Below are 15,439 nucleotides of genomic sequence, written 5' to 3'. Positions count from 1 at the left end.
ATCGAGCTGGATGCGATCTTACTTGGAGGGGAGGGAACAGGTGGTAGAGGTGAACGGCATTGTGTCCCCCCCCCCTCTCAGTAAGCTGTGGAGTCCCCCAAGGCAGTATATTAGGGCCTTTACTGTTCCTAATATACATAAACGACTTGTCATCAGCATGCGACTGTGAATTGTTTTTGTTTGCGGATGACTCTGCCCTGCTGGTATCAGACAGGTGGAGAAAATCCTCAGTGCTGAACTCTGTTGAACTTGCACCTGGCTCGCTGACAACAAGCTATCCGTACACTTAGGTAAAACGGAATCCATCCTGTTTGGGTCCCACATCAACCTAAAGAAAGTCAATGACTTCACTATAAAAGTGGGTGACATTGTTATCACCAGGAAAGATGAGGTCACCTACCTAGGTTCCATTCTAGAGGCTAATCTTTCCTGTGATAAAATGGCAACCAAGGTAATCAAAAAGGTCAACCAACGAACGAGATTTATCTACAGAATCTCCTCTCTGGTCAACAAAAGCACCATGAAGATTCTAGCGGGAACTGTCGTTCAACCCTTTTTCCATTACGCATGCACCTCCTGGTACCCTAGCACCTCCAAAACCCTCAAATCTAAACTCCAAACATCCCAGAACAAGCTAGTCAGATTACTTCTAGACCTCCACCCCAGATCACACCTCACTCCTACCCACTTTTTCAAAGTGGGCTGGCTCAGGGTGGAGGACAGAGTAAAACAACTTGCACTGAGCCTAGTCTATAAAATCCGCTACACCTCCCTGATACCGAAGTACATGTCAAACTACTTCCTTAACATAAATGACCACCATAACCACAACACCAGAGGGAGCTCCACGAACCACGTTAAACCCAGATTCCGATCTAACAAAGGTCTTAACCAGGCCTGGCCCTAACCAATCTGGCGCCCTAGGCAAGATTTTAGGTGGCGCCCCCCCCACATCGGCAGTGAAGTGTATATACTCACAAGAAACCGAATAGCTTTGTCTTTGACATTTTTTTTTTTACTTAAAGAGAGCAAATTAACATATTATATGAGAATGTTATGTTATGATTATCTTTAACCGAATCACAGCAGTGCTCAAATTAAAAAAACAGCATTCCCTCTCATGTGATATTGCTTAATTAACATTAATAATGTGCACTTTAACAACTAGGCTTACAACTATACCTAATATATAAAGGGGTGGAAAAGTGACTATTACCTGCAGGGCAAACATTAGCTAACCAGAAGGCAATAACAATGTAAACAAAAAACACCTGCTTAAAAGATCTAATACAAATGTCCCTGAGGAATGTAAGGTGGGAGTACTGTAATTACCTAACGTTACATTATTATTTTCCATAACAATTTAGCCCCCTCCACAATATTAACCCGACGTTAAAACAGAACTAGCTATTTATTGATTAGCAATTGCCGAATCATGTAACATTAGCTTAATGCTAAAAAGCCAGGTTACTATCACATTCTGTAACAGACAAATAATTTCATGTAGGCTAACGTTACCTACCTGCTACCTCTGTCTTTTTCTCGTTTCGCCTCCTCTTCTTTTCTCTTTTTTCTTCCCTGGGCACCTGACAGTTTTGGCCGTTTTGACATCTTATGGACGGCGCCCTTAGCATTTGCCTATACGGCCTATGCCACGGGCCGGCCCTGGTCTTAACTCATTCTCTTTCTATGCCACATCAATGTGGAATGCACTCCCAACAGGTGTAAAAGAAAGGGCATCTCTATCCTCCTTCAAAACCGCACTAAAAGAACACCTCCAGGCAACTTCAACCCTAAACTAACACCCTCCCCGAATTGTTAATAATCAAATGTAGATACTTTTTCTTATGCTTTCTGATCTCTCTCTCTCTCTCTCTCTCTCTCTCTCTCTCTCTCTCTCTCTCTCTCTCTCTGTGTCCACTACTTGCTGTACATATCCTACCAAGTCAGACCTACACTGTTTCAATGTCCATTTCTCTGTTCTCAATTGTTGATGACTGAAGTGATGATAACAACCAAACCTAACCCCCCCCCCCCCCCCCCCCCTCCACATCCCACACCCCGGATTGTAAATAATGTAAATAATTCAATGTATATACCCTGATGATTATCTTGTGTGATGACTATTATGATGATAGTATATATATGTATCATGAATCAATTTAAGTGGACCCCGACTTAAACAAGTTGAAAAACTTATTCGGGTGTTACCATTTAGTGGTCAATTGTACGGAATATGTACTTCACTGTGCAATCTACTAATAAAAGTTTCAATCAATCAATCAAAAAAAAGGGTGTCTGTTACTACATTATATATATATATATACGTGTAGTGTGTAAATAAAACGTTGATGGAGGGTTTTGAAGTTGTCTTAGAGGGCTTTGAAGGCTACAATAGTGACTTCCCTTTGGGGAAGGCTTGGCTCGGTTGGTAGAGCGGCCGTGCCAGCACCATGAGTGTTCCTCGTTCAAACCCTGGCTTCCGCCATCCGAGTCACGTCCATTGTGTCCATTGAAGACACTTCACCCTTGCTCCTAATAGGTCGTGGTTAGCACCTTGCCTTGCATTGCAGCTCCTGCCATTAATGTGTGAATATGTGTGTGAATGTGGAAATAGTGTCAAAGCGCTTTGGGTACTTTGGACAGGACACAAAAAAAAATATATATATATATATTTTATTTTATTTTTTATTTTATTTGTGGCGGACGTAATTCTTTCGTGGCGGGCCGCCACAAATTAATGTGTGGGAAACACTGAATGTTATAGCAAATAAACCCACATTTCCGACGCTCAATGCCGTGGTCATTCATGTTGATGATTTTAAATACTTTGAATGGTGGCATCTTGGTCTCCTTCAGGTTTTGTCATGGCTCCGTAGACCGGAGGAGCTGCAGCCACACATGCATTCAGAGTGGAGATGATGTGTTTAAAGCACCATGTTGAGCAGTAAATCCAACCTCCTCTTCAGTCCTGGCCCCCGCCATTTCCCACCTTTTCATTCTTTTTTTTCCTTTCCCCACGCCGACCCTCTCAGCCTTCATCTTCGGTGTTCTCTCCTCCTTCATCTTCCCGGCTGCACTTGCGTTGAACGCCACGGCGCTGATGGCTCTCACCATGTGGAGAACAGCGGGTTCTTGTACGCCGCACTTTTTATATTATGAGGCAGCTCATGCAAGCAGCCATGCAAATGAGCCTCTCCCCCGTCTCCTGCTGTGAGTCATGATGCAATGATAGTGATAGTGATCAAATTGGTAGACTGAATTGAAAGAAGCTGTGAAGATGATCTTTTGGAGAAGATGCGGGAAATATCTTTATAGTGCTGATTCAGTCCATCTTGGCAGGAGGGAAAATGACGTCTCATCTCTAAAACGCACAGTTTTAGAGATGAGACTCGGGACTAAAAGTCTTTGTATAAAATGAAAGAACCTCCATTGTGTTTTTATAGATCATATTTCCAAACTATAAGGCACACTTAAAATTATTTATTTTTCTCAAAAATCGACAGTGCGCCTTATGTAGGGCATAATTCTGGTTGTGCTTACCGACCTCTAAGCTATTTTGTTTTGGTACATGGTGTAATGATAAGTGTGACCAGTAGATGGCAGTCATACATAAGAGATACGTGTAAACTAGAGATGTCTGATAATGGCTTTTTTGCCGATATCCGATATTCCGATATTGTCCAACTCTTGTTTACCGATTCCGATAACAACCGATACCGATATATACAGTCGTGGAATTAACACATTATTATGCCTAATTTTGTTGTGATGCCCCGCTGGATGCATTAAACAATGTTACAAGGTTTTCCGAAATAAATCAATTCAAGTTATGGAAAAAATTGCCAACATGGCACTGCCATATTTAGTATTGAAGTCACAAAGTGCGTTATTTTTTTTAACATGCCTCAAAACAGCAGCTTGGAATTTGGGACATGCTCTCCCTGAGAGAGCATGAGGAGGTTGAGGTGGGCGGGGTTTGGGGGGAGGGCGGGGTTGAGGTAGAGGGTAGCGGGGGTGTATATTGTAGCGTCCCGAAAGAGTTAGTGCTGCAAGGGGTTCTGGGTATTTGTTCTGTTGTGTTTATGTTGTGTTACGGTGTGGATGTTCTCCCAAAATGTGTTTGTCATTCTTGTTTGGTGTGGGTTCACAGTGTGGCGCATATTTGTAACAGTGTTAAAGTTGTTTATACGACTACCCTCAGTGTGACCTGTATGGCTGTTGAACAAGTATGCTTTGAATTCACTTGTGTGTGTAAAAAGCCGTAGGTATTATGTGACTGGGCCAGCACGCAAAGGCAGTGCCTTCAAGGTTTATTGGCACTCTGTATTTCTTCCTACGTCCGTGTACACAGCGGCGTTTTAAAAAGTCATAAATTTTACTTTTTTTTTAACCGATACCGATAATTTTGAAACCGATACCGATATTTTCCGATATTACCTTTTTAAAGCATTTATCGGCCGATAATATCGGCAGTCCGATATTATCGGACATCCCTAGTGTAAACTGTAAGATGACGGCAGTAAGCAACACCAAAACTTTAAATATTCCATTGAGAATATAGATCATTACACACGGCGCTCAAAAATCTGTCAAAATGTTTTTAGTACGACTTCGGTAAGCTATGATGCCGCACCGCTTGATGGATTGTCGGCGCATTAAGCATACAAGTATTACTATGGTGTGTGTATAAGGACCGCAAAATGGCACCTACAGTATTAGCAGACATATTACCTGGCGTTTTGTTTCGCAATATTATGCAAAAGAAACTCTTCTTCTGGGGTAGAGCGCCCTTGTCAGAAACCTGAGGGTTGCAGGTTCGCTCCCCGCCTCTTACCATGCCGTTGTGTCCTTGGGCAGGACACTTCACCCTTGCCCCCGGTGCCACTCACACCGGTGAATGAATGTTGAATGTTTGTCGGAGGGGCCGTAGGCGCAAATTGGCAGCCACGCTTCCGTCAGTCTACCCCAGGGCAGCTGTGGCTACGAAAGTAGCTTACCACCACTAGGTGTGAATGAATGATGGGTTTTTAACATGTAAAGCGACTTTGGGTACTTAAAAAAGCGCTATATAAATCCCAGGTATTATTATTATTATTATTATTATTCTTACCTTCTGGTACCTGCTGATGTGTATTTGGGATCTGCATAAGTCTTGAAAATCTGCGCGCGTCCACCATTGTAGTCCGTGCCGACACGTAGTCATAAGCTTCTTCTTTTTCTCTACCTTCTTGTTATGGGACATTCATCTTCCGCTGTTGCCATTTCTAATATAAAGTAGTGTCAAGTTCTTACTTACAGTCAAAAGTTTACATACACTTGTAAAGAACATAATGTCATGGCTGTCTCTAGTTTCCAATAATTTCTACAACTCTTATTTTTTTGTGATAGAGTGATTGGAGCCCATACTTGTTGGTCACAAAAAACATTCATGAAGTTTGGTTCTTTTATGAATTTATTATGGGTCTACTGAAAATGTGAGCAAATGTGTTGGGTCAAAAGTATACATACAGCAACGTTAATATTTGCTTACATGTCCCTTGGCAAGTTTCACTGCAATAAGGCGCTTTTGGTAGCCATCCACAAGCTTCTGGTTGAATTTTTGACCACTCCTCTTGACAAAATTGGTGCAGTTCAGCTAAATGTGTTGGTTTTCTGACATGGACTTGTTTCTTCAGCATTGTCCACACGTTTAAGTCAGGACTTTGGGAAGGCCATTCTAAAACTTTCATTCTAGCCGGATTTAGCCATTCCTTTACCACTTTTGACGTGTGTTTGGGGTCATTGTCCTGTTGGAACACCCAACTGCGCCCAAGACCCAACCTCCGGGCTGATGATTTTAGGTTGTCCTGAAGAATTTGGAGGTAATCCTCCTTTTTCATTGTCCCATTTACTCTCTGTAAAGCACCAGTTACATTGGCAGCAAAACAGGCCCAGTGTTATGATCCGCTGCCCGGATCATAGTTTGTTTATGTTTTCAAGTCACGTGTGTTTTCAGCACCTTGAGTTTTGTTTGTTTCCGTTGCCATGACGGCAGATTACATTCACCTGCCTCTGGTTAAAGTTCGGGATGCGCACCTGTTGCCCGGGCGTTAATCAGAGGGCTATTTAGTCTTTGCCCTGGCCTCACTCGGTCTGGCTTCCTAGTTTGTTTTACGCAACAGATGACGACGTTTGTTTCCTGCTCTTTAGCTGCTAGCTATTTTGGCTTGCTGGCTCCCACGCTAGCCCCTTTAGTTTTGTACCTTTAGTGCTATGAGCACGTTTTTCTTTGTGCCCGTCTGATTTATGTTTTAATAAATCATTTCCTACCTGCAAGCTGTGTCCGAAGCCCGTCTGCATTCCTGGGAGAACAACACCCGCATCATCATGCGCCCTGGTCGTCACACCCAGAGCATAATACTGCCACCACCATGCTTGATGGTAGGAATGGTGTTCCTGGGATTAAAGGCCTCACTTTTTCTCCTCCAAACATATTCCTGGGTATTGTGGCCAAACAGCAACATTTCTGTTTCATCTGACCACAGAACTTTCCTCCAGAAGGTCTTATCTTTGTCCATGTGATCAGCAGCAAACTTTAGACGAGCCTTAATGTGTCGCTTCTGGAGCAAGGGCTTCCTTCTTGCATGGTAGCCTCTCAGTCCATGGCGATGCAAAACACGCTTGACTGTGGACACTGTTCAAGTCAATGATTCGTTTTTTCAGATCTGTGCCGAGTTCCTCTGACTTTCCCATTGTCGCGTTTGTAACCGCGTCTAATGACTGCATCACATGAGACCTATTTAAATGGGCTCAGAGAAGTCAACAGGTGTCGCGCGTTGAAACTGGCACATGAGCCATACAAAGGGTCTTCACTGGCCGCACACACCCCCTCGAGAAATCTGGTTTCCAATCACATAATCCAGGTGTGTTAGTCCGAATTTTCAAAAACTGAACATGATTGGATTAAGATGTTTCCATGAGCTGTAGAATGCTTATTTAGAGCCGAACTATTTGAGAAATCGGACTAATTTAGTGCATAGACACGCACTGAACCGATCCACATCACTGACTATGGCATGGGTGTCAAACTCTAGCCCGCGGACCAAATTTGGCCCGCCGTGTAATTTCACTTGGCCCTTGAGGCGATATCAAATTGACACTAAAGCTGGCCCGCCGATCCTCCTGGGAGTCTTCCAAACGCCAGCCAGCCAGCCAAACGAGTGCTGGCCCAGTCACATAATATGTGCGGCTTCTGCACGCACACACGAGCGAATGCAACGCATACTTCATCAACAGCGATACAGGTTACACTGAGGGTAGCCGAATAAAAAACTTTAACACTGTTAGAAATATACGCCACGCTGTGAATCCACACCAAACCAGAACCCTTTGCAGCACTAACTCTTCCGGGATGCTACAAGGTGTGTGTATTCGGGGGGGAGGTTTGGTGGTAGCGGGGGTGTATTTTGTAGCATCCCGGAAGAGTTAGTGCTGCAAGGGATTCTGGGTATTTGTTCTGTTGTGTTTATGTTGTGTTACGGTGCGGATGTTCTCCCGAAATGTGTTTGTCATTCTTGTTTGGTGTTGATTCACAGTGTGGCGTGTATTTCTAACAGTGTTAAAGTTTTTTATACTGGCACCCTCAGTGTAACCTGTATCGCTGTTGATGAAGTATGCGTTGCATTCGCTCGTGTGTGCGTACAGAAGCCGCACATATCTTGTGACTGGGTCTGAACGATGTCAGAATGGATGAAAAGCGGACGTGACGATAGCTCGTAGAGTACGTTAAAGGTTAATTTGTTCAACCTTGGTCCGTGGCTTTGTTCAGTTTTAAATTTTGGCCCACTCTGTATTTGAGTTTGACACCCCTGGACTATGGCATTATTAAGTCTCTTTATTTTTGGACTCATACCACAGTATTATCGTACCGTGGCCTTAATACCGTGATAATGTCGTACCATGATATTTTGATATTGTTACATTCCTTGTCTACTGTATTTTGAAATGTCTTTTATCATCATACTTCTTATATCAGTGTGTGTGTGAATGTGGAAATAGTGGCAAAGCGCTTTGAGTGCCTAGAAGGTACAAAAGCGCTATACAAGTATAACCCATTTACCATTTATATCCTGCGGTATGTCAAGTCGTGAAGAAGGATGCATAATGCAACTGGTGTAGAAAGGCTTGTAACTAAGCTGCATACCAAGAGAGAAACTTAAGTCAATGCTGTAGTTTGTTTTAATCTTAGCCCAAAGCTCTTGTGTGTGTTGCTTTACTTGAGTCTGAGATGTCACTCCAGTTTTTTTCAAGCTTGATTTAGATCCTAATTGCCTCGCGAAACACACCACATGTGGCTAATGATTGAAGGCAGCTTTATTCTTCTATAATCTTTTATATGGAAAGAAGACAATGTTAGTTTACTGAGTAACAGCCAAGAGTGTTAGAACCCCAGAATCCCATAACGTTATCACCCAATTACTGAACTACATTACTGAAGGACAGTTTTGTGACATAAAAGCAACATTGAAGCAACATTTTTTTTGTGACCCCCTTCATTTAGGCCACTAAGTCGTTAAACCCCTTAAATCATGGGTGTCAAACTCTGGCCCGCGGGCCAAATTTGGCCTGTCGTGTAATTTCACTTGGCCCACTTGGTGGTAGCGGGGGTGTATTTTGTAGCGTCCCGGAAGAGTTAGTGCTGCAAAGGATTCTGGGTATTTGTTCTGTTGTGTTACGGTGCGGATGTTCTCCCGAAATGTGTTTGTCATTCTTGTTTGGTGTGGATTCACAGTGTGGCGTATATTTCTAACAGTGTTAAAGTTTTTTATACTGGCACCCTCAGTGTAACCTGTATCGCTGTTGATGAAGTATGCGTTGTATTCACTCGTGTGTGCGTACAGAAGCCGCACATATCTTGTGACTGGTCCTGAACGATGTTAGAATGGATGAAAAGCAGACGTGACGATAGCTTGTAGAGTACGTTAAAGGCAGTGCATTTAAGGCACGCCCCCAAGACGAGATATAATGACTGATGAACACCTTCGTTCGATAATGAAGGTTGCCTCAGCTCAAAGCCTGAGCCCCGACATTAATGAACTAGCATCCAAGAAAAGATGGCAGGTTGCTGGCTTGTGCACATCAGATTAGATCAGTGTGTTGCAAACTGAGCAGTTTAAAGTCCTGATTGGTTGTTTTATTCATTATTTTAATTTCAAATTTATTAGCCTGTGGAAAAAGTTAATGTTGATATTTACCTCAGAAGGCTGCAAATAGAAAAGAGGCATTCAATTTTTAGTTAAATTGTATTTGATATGCCATTGATATTTTTTAATTATTATTATTATTATTTGAAACTCGATTTTGCATGTGACTATAAAGTTATATAAGCCTTGCTTGTTCATTATTCAATGCAAAACTTGTTTGTGTCCCTATTAAAAGGTTAATTTGTTCAACCTTGGCCCGCGGCTTTGTTCAGTTTTACATTTTGGCCCACTCTGTATTTGAGTTTGACACCCCTGCCTTAAATGAATAATTATTTAGCCTAAGCCCCGTTTCAGCCACACTAAACCAGCGTTTAAGGTCCCCCTCCTCAGACACATTTTTACACGGCGAAGTGCGCAGTGTATTTCTTGAATCTCCGGCTCTCAGCTTTGTATGGACTCATTGATCGTTTACAAACAGAGTTCGGAGAGAAAGTGACGCCAGAAAGACCGCGCCCCACACAGGAAGTGATGTCAGAAAGACCACGCCACTGCCAGCTTCATAATAAAGTGGTTTTGTAACTCGGAGCTAACCAATGGAAATTTGGAGGCGAGTCATCCAGACATGCCCGTTTCTCATTCTTCTTCATGTACAGACGCTTGTAGAAATCACACATGAATACCTTAAGAGAAAGCGATTGCAGCTATTTGGGATACAACACTTCTCAGACGGCAAGAGAACTTTAGAATGTCCGGCCGGGTCAGCTGTGATTCTACTTAGCGAAAAACTTTGTCCATTTGTCGAGAATGCGAGCTCCCATGGATGTGATAAAAAAAAGGTAGCGTGTGCTTTGTATTACCTTGCCGACGAGGAAAACGGCGAATGCATTTGGACTGGCAAAGCAGACTGTATCAGTTATTGTCCGCCATGTGTGTCGCAGACTCAACGTCTAGATCCAGAGTATATTAAGTCACCAAAAACAAATGGACAATGAAGGTGAAGGCAAAAGAGTGAGGAGTGTCCTGACCAGACATCTAGATCAGTGTTTTTCAACCTTTTTTGAGCCACGACACATTTTTTGCGTTGAAAAAATCCAAAGGCACACCACCAGCAGAAATCATTAAAAAACTAAACTCAGTGGACAGTAAAAAGTCGTTTTTGTTGGATATGACTTTAAAGCATAACCAAGCATGCATCAATGTAGCTCTTGTCTCAAAGTAGGTGTACTGTCACCACCTGTCACATCACCCTCTGACTTATTTGGAGTTTTTTGCTGTTTTCCTGTGTGTAGTGTTTTAGTTCTTGTCTTGCGCTCCTATTTTAATGGCTTTTTCTCTTTTTTTGGTATTTTTCTGTAGCAGTTTCATGTCTTCCTTTAAACAATATTTCTCGCATCTACTTTGTTTTAGCAATCAAGAATATTTCAGTTGTTTTTTATCCTTTTTTGTGCGGACATTGTTGATTGTCATGTCATGTTCGAAAGTACATTGTGGACGCCGTCTTTGCTCCACAGTAAGTCTTTGCTGTCGTCCAGCATTCTGTTTTTGTTTACTTTGTAGCCAGTTCAGTCTTAGTTTCGTTCTGCATAGCCTTCCCTAAGCTTCAATGCCTTTTCTTAGGGGCACTCACCTTTTGTTAATTTTTGGTTTAAGCATTAGACACAATTTTACCTTCACACTGCCTCCCACTGTTTCCGACATCTATAAAGCAAATAGCTACCGGCTGCCACCTACTGATATGGAAGAGTATTACACGGTTACTCTGCCGAGCTCTAGACCTCACCGACACTCAACAACAACACAAAATTTGCAGACTACAATTACTGGTTTGCAAATAATATTTTTAACCCAAATAGGTGAAATTAGACAATCTCCCACAGCACACCAGACTGTATCTCACGGCACAGTGGTTGAAAAACACTGATCTAGTTTCCTAGATTGATTGATGTAAAATGTTCTTTATCACATTGTTTACATGTCTAATAAAGATTTGATTAATTTATGATGGCTCAGGTGTGATTCACTACAATAGTACACTGGATTCTAGTTAATTGAAATACCACAACACTGGATATTGTTCAGATAAGTTAAATTTAAGAACTTGCACACAAAGCAACACTGGAGGTGACTATAACGTGCGCATTTTCCGCGCATGCGTACTAGGTCGTGTTGCGCCGGCGGACAGAGGGGGGCGGGGGTCTTAAATGGTGGCATTGCTGTGTGTGGACACGGATAAGGTTAGGTGGGATTTACCCTGGATAACCTTATCCGGCTTAGTGTAAACGGGGCCTTAGAAAAGTATCAAAGCATCGAAATACATGTTGGTAGCGGTACCAAAATATTGGTATCGGGACAACCCTAAGTGTAAGTTTTCAGTTTTTAGTAGGAATGAGTGGATGTTTCAATAAGTGAAGAAGCAACATGTTGCTACAGACTTCCCTTTGTATACACCAGGGGTGTCAAGCGTACAGCCCGTGGGCCGGATAACGGGATGAGTTTGCTAAGAATAATAATGAGCCGAAATTTTTTAATGAAAGAAACAGCTGTTCTACATGTGTCCACTAGATGTCGCAATAGCAATTCTTTGTATCTTTGCAGATGATGCTACATATGTAAAATAAAAAAAATAACTATATGTTAGTGCACCAGTCGAGGAAAATGAGCAAACTACATAAATAACATACCGTATTTTTCTGACTATAAGTCGCAGTTTTTTTCATAGTTTGGCCGCCGGGGGTGCGACTTATACTCAGGAGCGACTTATGTGTGAAATTATTAACACATTAGCGTAAAATATCAAATAATATTATTTAGCTCATTCACGTAAGAGACTAGACGTATAAGATTTCATGGGATTTAGCAATTAGGAGTGACAGATTGTTTGGTAAACGTATAGCATGTTCTATATGTTATAGTTATTTGAATGACTCTTACCATAATATGTTACGTTAACATACCAGGCACGTTCTCCGTTGGTTATTTATGCCTCATATAACGTACACTTATTCAGCCTGTTGTTCACTATTCTTTATTTATTTTAAATTGCCTTTCAAATGTCTATTCTTGGTGTTGGTTTTATCAAATAAATTCACCCAAAAAATGCGACTTATACTCCAGTGCGACTTATGTTTTTTTCCTTATTTATTATGCATTTTCGGCTGGTGCGACTTATACTCCGGAGCGACTTATAGTCCAAAAAATACGGTACTGTAATTTGATTTTGATATATTTTTTTATCTTAATATATTGAAAATTAACACCAATGAGTTGACTGATGAACACTATCACATAATTAATTCAGAAAGTATAAATAACAACAAATAAATATAGAATACTATTAACCGCAACATGTAAGTGTATAATATTATGTGTATTATGCTAGATCCACTCGACATCCATTACACCGGTCGCCCAGGGTGGGGGGGTCCCCTCCAAGGTTTCTCCTTGTTATCCCATTGGGTTGAGTTTTTTTCTTGCCCTGATATGGGATCTGAGCCGAGGATGTCATTGTGGCTTGTGCAGTCCTTTGAGACACTCGTGATTTAGGGCTATTTAAGTAAAAATTGATTGATTGATTGATTGATAAAAAACAACATTATGATTTGTAAATTTTCAGAATGTTCTTGTTTTATTTTTAAACAAAGAAAACAATGTGAAGTTGTCTTTATTTTTAAGTTATCGTGCCGTGGTTTGACCAGTCCGGCCCACTTGGAAGTAGATTTTTCTCCATGTGGCCCCCCCATCTAAAATAAGTTTGACACCCCTGGTATATACCGTATATTCCATGCATCTTTATGTGCGTCATGTTTGCAAACACTGTACCAGTGTGTCCTTTTCCCTGCTAATGGTGCCTTTACCCTTAATTGGCCCCGACATGCAGTGCAAAGAGCCACAAGTGTGGAGAAAACAAAAGGGAGGCGAAGAGCTTCAAAGCATGCGGGCGACATTTCTGCCTTTCCGTCTTCAAAGCGCCATTTGCTTTGTACTTGCTTTTTGACTATGATTACATGATATCTTTTTTAACCAAGGGATTACAGCTGTCTGCAATCATAGCGTACTATTTGGGCCCCCTTTTTCAGAATTATTTTCAATAGAGCCGCCCGTCATTATTTGTATTTATTCTGCTTTTGCTCGGCTTAAAGGCCTACTGAAACCCACTACTACCGACCACGCAGTCTGATAGTTTATATATCAATGATGAAATCTTAACATTTCAACACATGCCAATACGGCCGGGTTAACTTATAAAGTGCAATTTTAAATTTCCCGCTAAACTTCCGGTTGAAAATGTCTATGTATGATGACGTATGCGCGTGACGTCAATGGTTGAAACGGAAGTATTCGGACACATTGTATCCCAATACAAACAGCTCTGTTTTCATCTCAAAATTCCACAGTATTCTGGACATCTGTGTTGGTGAATCTTTTGCAATTTGTTTAATGAACAATGGAGACTGCAAAGAAGAAAGCTGTAGGTGGGATCGGTGTATTAGCGGCTGGCTGCAGCAACACAACCAGGAGGACTTTGACTTGGATAGCAGACGCGCTATCCGACGCTAGCCGCCGACCGCATCGATGATCGGGTGAAGTCCTTCGTCGCGCCGTCGATTGCTGGAACGCAGGTGAGCACGGGTGTTGATGAGCAGATGAGGGCTGGCGTAGGTGGAGCGCTAATGTTTTTATCATAGCTCTGACGAGGTCCCGTAGCTAAGTTAGCTTCAATGGCGTCGTTAGCAACAGCATTGCTAGGCTTCGACAGGCGGCACAGCATTAACCGTGTAGTTACAGGTCCAGTGTTTGGTTCGGTGTCTCCTGATAGTAGTAAATAAATAAATGATAAATGGGTTATACTTGTATAGCGCTTTTCTACCTTCAAGGTACTCAAAGCGCTTTGACAGTATTTCCACATTCATCCATTCACACACTGATGGCGGGAGCTGCCATGCAAGGCGCTAACCAGCAGCCATCAGGAGCAAGAGTATTGTTGATCTTCTGTCTATCCTTCCAGTCAGGGGCTTATTTCTTTTGTTTCTATCTGCATTTAAGCACGATGCTATCACGCTAGCTCCATAGCTAAAGTGCTTCACCGATGTATTGTCGTGGAGATAAAAGTCACTGTGAATGTCCATTTCGCGTTCTCGACTCTCATTTTGAAGAGGATATAGTATCCGAGGTGGTTTAAAATACAAATCCGTGATCCACAATAGAAAAAGGAGAGAATGTGGAATGCAATGAGCCCTTTTACCTAAGTTACGGTCAGAGCGAAAAAAGATACGTCCTGCACTGCACTCTAGTCCTTCACTCTCACGTTCCTCATCCACGAATCTTTCATCCTGGATCAAATTAATGGGGTAATCGTCGCTTTCTCGGTCCGAATCGCTCTAGCTGCTGGTGTAAACAATGGGGAAATGTGAGGAGCCCTTCAACCTGTGACGTCACGCTACTTCCGGTACAGGCAAGGCTTTTTTTTATCATCGACCAAAAGTTGCGAACTTTATCGTCGATGTTCTCTACTAAATCCTTTCAGCAAAAATATGGCAATATCGCGAAATGATCAAGTGTGATACATAGAATGGATCTGCTATCCCCGTTCAAATAAAAAAATGTAATTTCAGTAGGCCTTTAAGCTTGTTTGCCACATCCAGTAGCACACATTGAGAGTGAGGTGGACCCCAATGACGGTCTCCAGATGGGACAGAAATGCATGCCCCCCGCGCCCCCTTATTTTTATTCACCTGCAAAACCTTCACCCCTTCGTCTCTTGTCTATAATTCATGACCAGGTGCAGCACCAGCTTTCTTGGCATGGCAGGAAGGGAAGACAGATGTTCAATTTCCACTTCCTCTGTTGATCTTTTTGTGTACGCAAAGCACTTCTGCTGCATTTTAGCTTGATGCGAATAAATGGTGTTGTGAAAATTTACCATAGGTGTCATTTGAGGCCACGAGTGACGGCTGGAATTGGAAGTTCCACTCCTACGAGCGACTCCTGCCGGTCTGGATTGTGGGTTTTTTCTCTCTGCCCTTTAGATTGATCATTTCCTTGCATTCAGCCATCTGAAAGAGGAAGCACACAGACTCTAAATTATTGATGTGCTTTAAAAAGGAGTTTTGCACCTGTCTTAAATCGATAGCGGCTGACTGTCATGACTCACTGGCCTGTACACATCAGGTCAGACGGCTCTCTATCTTAAAGCTCTCTTTAAAGGACACCGCCATCCAATTTAACTCCAATATCCACCTCGGATGAACTTGGAA

General features: G+C 42.2%; 1 protein-coding gene across 2 annotated transcripts in view; it reads left to right on the top strand.

Annotated features, from left to right (window-relative positions):
• The window catches only part of ptprn2 (protein tyrosine phosphatase receptor type N2), a 379,044-nt gene that overhangs the window by 152,544 nt on the left and 211,061 nt on the right, over positions 1-15,439 (top strand). The gene's annotated exons all lie outside the window — the stretch shown is intronic.

This window comes from Entelurus aequoreus, linkage group LG15 (genome assembly GCF_033978785.1).
Source record: "Entelurus aequoreus isolate RoL-2023_Sb linkage group LG15, RoL_Eaeq_v1.1, whole genome shotgun sequence".
In the NCBI taxonomy this organism is placed as follows: Eukaryota; Metazoa; Chordata; class Actinopteri; order Syngnathiformes; family Syngnathidae; genus Entelurus; species Entelurus aequoreus.
The sequence above is the reverse complement of the archived record's forward strand: the minus strand, read 5'-3'. Positions and strand labels throughout refer to the sequence as shown.